This window comes from Electrophorus electricus, chromosome 14 (genome assembly GCF_041902795.1).
Source record: "Electrophorus electricus isolate QZ-2024a chromosome 14, ASM4190279v1, whole genome shotgun sequence".
Lineage (NCBI taxonomy): Eukaryota > Metazoa > Chordata > Actinopteri > Gymnotiformes > Gymnotidae > Electrophorus > Electrophorus electricus.
Window position 1 is genome coordinate 26,562,501 of NC_137510.1, and position 5,000 is coordinate 26,567,500.

Below are 5,000 nucleotides of genomic sequence, written 5' to 3' on the forward strand. Positions count from 1 at the left end.
CAGGTGTTACGTCACACACACGTGGGCAGGCTTTACGTCACACACACACACACGCGGGCAGGCGTTACGTCACACACACACACGTGGGCTGGCGTTACGTCACACACACACACACGTGGGCAGGTGTTACGTCACACACACGTGGGCAGGCGTTACGTCACACACACACACACGCGGGCAGGCGTTACGTCACACACACGTGGGCTGGCGTTACGTCACACACACACGTGGGCTGGCGTTACGTCACACACACACACGTGGGCTGGCGTTACGTCACACACACACACGTGGGCAGGCGTTACGTCACACACACACACACGTGGGCTGGCGTTACGTCACACACACACACACGTGGGCTGGCGTTACGTCACACACACACACGTGGGCAGGTGTTACGTCACACACACACACACGTGGGCTGGCGTTACGTCACACACACACACACGTGGGCTGGCGTTACGTCACACACACACACACGTGGGCTGGCGTTACGTCACACACACACACGTGGGCAGGTGTTACGTCACACACACACACACGTGGGCTGGCGTTACGTCACACACACACACACGTGGGCTGGCGTTACGTCACACACACACACGTGGGCAGGTGTTACGTCACACACACACACACGTGGGCAGGCGTTACGTCACACACACACGCGGGCAGGCGTTACGTCACACACACACACACACACGTGGGCAGGTGTTACGTCACACACACACACACACTTGGGCAGGCGTTACGTCACACACACACACACACACGTGGGCAGGTGTTACGTCACACACACGTGGGCAGGCGTTACGTCACACACACACACACACACACGTGGGCAGGTGTTACGTCATACACACACGCAGGCCAGTGCACTACGTCAAACACGTGGACTGACATTTCATTAGACACACAAGCTGGCATTACGTCACACACAGACTGGCGTTACAGAAAGAAGCTCAACTGATACACCCCATAAACATTGCACACCCGTGCAACAGTTTCTAGATTTTCTGTCTGTCATAACATGCCCACACACAAACACACACATACACACACACACACAAAGGCTTGTAGTTGCTTCCAACATGTGTGTGTGTGTGTGTGAGTGTGTGTGTGTGTATGTGTATGTGTGTATGGCCCTCAAACACGCTGATAGCTCTTATCAAGCTGTAGCTATCAGCCTTCTCACCTGTAAACCACATAATACACCCTACCAACATGACAACAAGTGAGATACAGTATCGTGTGTGTGTGTGTGTGTGAGTGTGTGTGTGAGTGAGTATGTGAGTATGTGTGTGTATGTGTGTGAGTGTGAGTGTGTGTGTGTGTGTGAGAGTGTGTGTGTGTGTGTGTGTGTGTGTGTGTGTGTGTGTGTGTGTGTGTGAGTGTGTGGAAGAGGATACTCTGGGATTGTTTATGGATAAATTACCCTGATCACTGTTCATGCGTGTGTGTGTGTGCGCGTGTGTGCATTTGCTTGCATGCATGTGCATGATTATGATTTCTCTGTAATGTCATTTTCGTGTAAGGCAGTGACTCAGAGAGGCAAAGCCCGGGGTAATGATGTGCAATTGTGTCGCCCTGCCTGGTGAGCCAAGCATGAAAAACTCGTTTAAAAACCGATTCCTGCTGGCGAATCCAAACTCAGATAGTTTTATTGTTTGATTATGGGCTGCTCTCTGGCTCCTAGAGGCTGGGCCCTTTTGAAAAGCTCACTGGACGTTTAAGTGAAAGAGGGAATGAGACAATATGTGCTAATCAGGGCAGGAAGGCGTTTGTTGTCGGTATCACGCGTCCTTCTGTCGGTAATACACACCGAGCGTGGCTCCGCTGTTCACTGGATCAGAGCCACACTTTATAATACACACCACACAGGTCAGGGACAAACATATTAAAACAATATTTTACCCACTGGCACAAATATTTTACTGCCAATCATCAATGCAGTATATGTGTGTGTGTGTGTGTGTGTGTGTGTGTGTGTGTGTGTGTGTGTGTGTGTGTGTGTGTGTGTGTGTGTGTGTGTGCACGTCTGTACATGTGTGCAGGGCATAGAACCAGAGCAAGGATACGCCTCATTTATCGACACATTAAACCCAAGGACGGGGTTGACAGGGTGAGAATAATGCTCGAAATGCTTTGGACTGCCGTGCGCCATAAATCGCGAGCGACCGCGCATGACCGAAGTGCGGAAAACAACCGTAGGCACAAAAAAATCAGAGGTGAAAACATTTCGAATCACAGTTTTTACCTTTTCGGAATCCCAACAATACTGAGCTCTACAGGAGAAAAAAAAAAGACGATGAGACAAAGAGAAAAATGGGAAAGAGAGTGAGAAAGAGAGTGAGAAAGAGCGAGAAAAAGAGAGAGACTCACAAATGCCCCAGTGAGGTGTACTGAATCAGAAGCTCCACTCCTGAGAGTAACTCTCTACATCACTGTCCTCCTCGCCGTTGCTCCTTCAGAAGGAGAAGCAGGAGGTGGAGCCTCTGAGACGGGGAGGTGATTATGGTAAGGAGGCGTACAGGAACGCTGGATTAACAGAAAAGGCAAGTCCAGGCCGGCGGTGCCAGCAGTCATATGGTGGTGATTACTGCAGGATCAGAACGCATTAACCTGAACACACACACACACACACACCTACACACACACACCTACACACACACACACACACACACACACACACACACACACGCACACACCTACACACACACCTACACACGCACCTACACACACACACACACACACACACGCACACGCACACACCTACACACACACATACACACACACACACACCTACACACACACACACACACACCTACACACACACACATACACACACACACACACACCTACACACACACACACACACACACACATACACACACACACACACACACCTACACACACACACACACACACACACACCTACACACACATACTCACACACACACACACACACACACACACCTACACACACACACCTACACACACACACACACACACCTACACACACACACACACACCTACATGCACATACTCACACACACACCTACACACACATACTCTCACACACACTCACCCCCATACACACACACACACCGCATACACACACACCCCTCACCCACACACAGCCACACACAAACACATGCATATACATATGAATACATGGTAGGCGGTTTCTTTTAGGCTGGCCTGCGTCTGTGGTCACTAAAGTTCTCAGACAGGGCGCGCCGTACCAAAGCCCACGGCTCCGGGACATCTGCATTAGAATACAGCAAAATCTCAGGAATGAATCGTTTGAAATTCTAATATCAACCTTAATACCCCTCCTTTCTGCCATGTACACTCTCACACACACACACACACACACACACAGACACACACCACAGAGGCTGGCGTGAGTGCTGCTTTCAGCAGGACTTCTTCAAATTGCTGGGCACTGAGCTCAATGGACCATGACTGCTCCTCTTATAGAGCATCAGAGAGACACAGCATGGCCCAGGAGAGGGAGGGGGGGAATAAAGGAATGGGATGTTTTGAAGTCGCCCCTGCGACTGTAAGCTGGTCTGTCTACCCCTGCGGATCTTCTGAACGCAGGGATTTACACCCTCCACACACACACACACACACCCTCACACACACACACACACTCTGGAACACAGACGAACCCTCCGCTTCCTCTCCTCTGTCTCGGTCTGGTGGCTAACCTGTGGGGGCTGGCTACTTATCTGCCCTCTTCAATAGCGCGTTCAAATGGTTCTGGGGTGTGTGTGTGTGTGTGTGGTGTGTGTGATCCACGGCTATTTAGACAGCTCAGCACAGCTACACTCCAACACTTGCTAACCAATCGCAGCAAAGACTCCCACCATGTGAGTCAAAGCTCACTCAAACTTTAGGCAACACATACACACACACACACACACACACACACACTCTCTCACACACACGCACACACACACACACAAACTCTCACACACACACACACACACACACACACACATACACACACACACAGACACACACACACACACACCTCTTTACCCTAAAACACCATAACGTAAACATATCAGAACACACGAAGCGCTAGCTATGAGCCATGGCTCACCCTAAAGCTTGCGCTCTCTTAACAAACTTGGCTCATGGACATGACTGCAGTTGGTGAAACCCTCCCAGGACAGCTTACCAAACCCTTGAACACCCCCCCCCCACGAGCACCACCGTGAGGCCTGCCTGCTCTCTGTAACAGCATACCAGCAGTTACAAAGGGCTAATCTAGATGGCAGCCAAAGTGTTGGCTAATCTCTAGATAGCGCAGCTAGCAGAGAGCGCTAGCTACGGTCTAACGTCTGAGAGCCTGGGGAGGTGTAGAGTTCTGTTTAGCTGCGCAGCACTGCTAATGGCAGAATTCTGCTCCAGCGCGCAGTAAACATCTATGGGCCGTCCCGGCGTACAGGGACGCAGCAGGGCAGACAGGTGGGCGGCAGCGATAAGCGCTTGGCGCGAGGCCCCCGGGGTATGAAAGGTGGTTAGCGCGTGATAAACTCCGCCTCCCCACCGAGGACCTACGCGAGAGCGTGCTAGTGGCCGATGGGATCTCATTTGAATTTCACAGGCCTGTGAGGCCGAGACCTGATGTGGAAATCTTCTGGTTGCAGGGGGAGCCTCGTGAAAGCTGGCACCGTGCAGCGTGGCCCGGGTTCCCACCACCCAACCCCCCCCACGCGACTTCAGACCCCTCCCACTTCCCAAAGGGGATGAACCACATCCGTAGCCCTGGGGCGGCTCGAGCGAGACTAAGATGGCGGATTTATTTAAGGGGGAGACAGACAATCCCTCACAGAAGCTGTTACACCCCCCAAAAAACCTTCCTGTGAGTGAATGCAAATTTTGGTGTTCTCTAAAGCAATGACTGAGCTCCAGCTGAATATCCTCTGAATACTCGGCTGAATTAAACCAAACGTGAAGGTGGGCAGGACTGGGTGGGGCTCTCCCTCACA

At 51.5% G+C, this 5,000-nt stretch overlaps 1 protein-coding gene and 1 long non-coding RNA gene across 3 annotated transcripts in view; both read right to left on the reverse strand.

Moving 5' to 3' along the window:
• Positions 1-2,680, reverse strand: part of LOC145651197 (uncharacterized) — a 6,456-nt gene extending 3,776 nt beyond the window's left edge. Inside the window, exons 1-2 of the long non-coding RNA XR_014116981.1 lie at positions 2,377-2,680; positions 2,252-2,279 (exon numbers count right to left, since the gene is read on the reverse strand). This is a non-coding gene — a long non-coding RNA (uncharacterized LOC145651197). The remainder of the gene's footprint in view (positions 1-2,251; positions 2,280-2,376) is intronic.
• Positions 1-5,000, reverse strand: part of efna3b (ephrin-A3b) — a 58,474-nt gene that overhangs the window by 31,549 nt on the left and 21,925 nt on the right. The window lies entirely within an intron of this gene.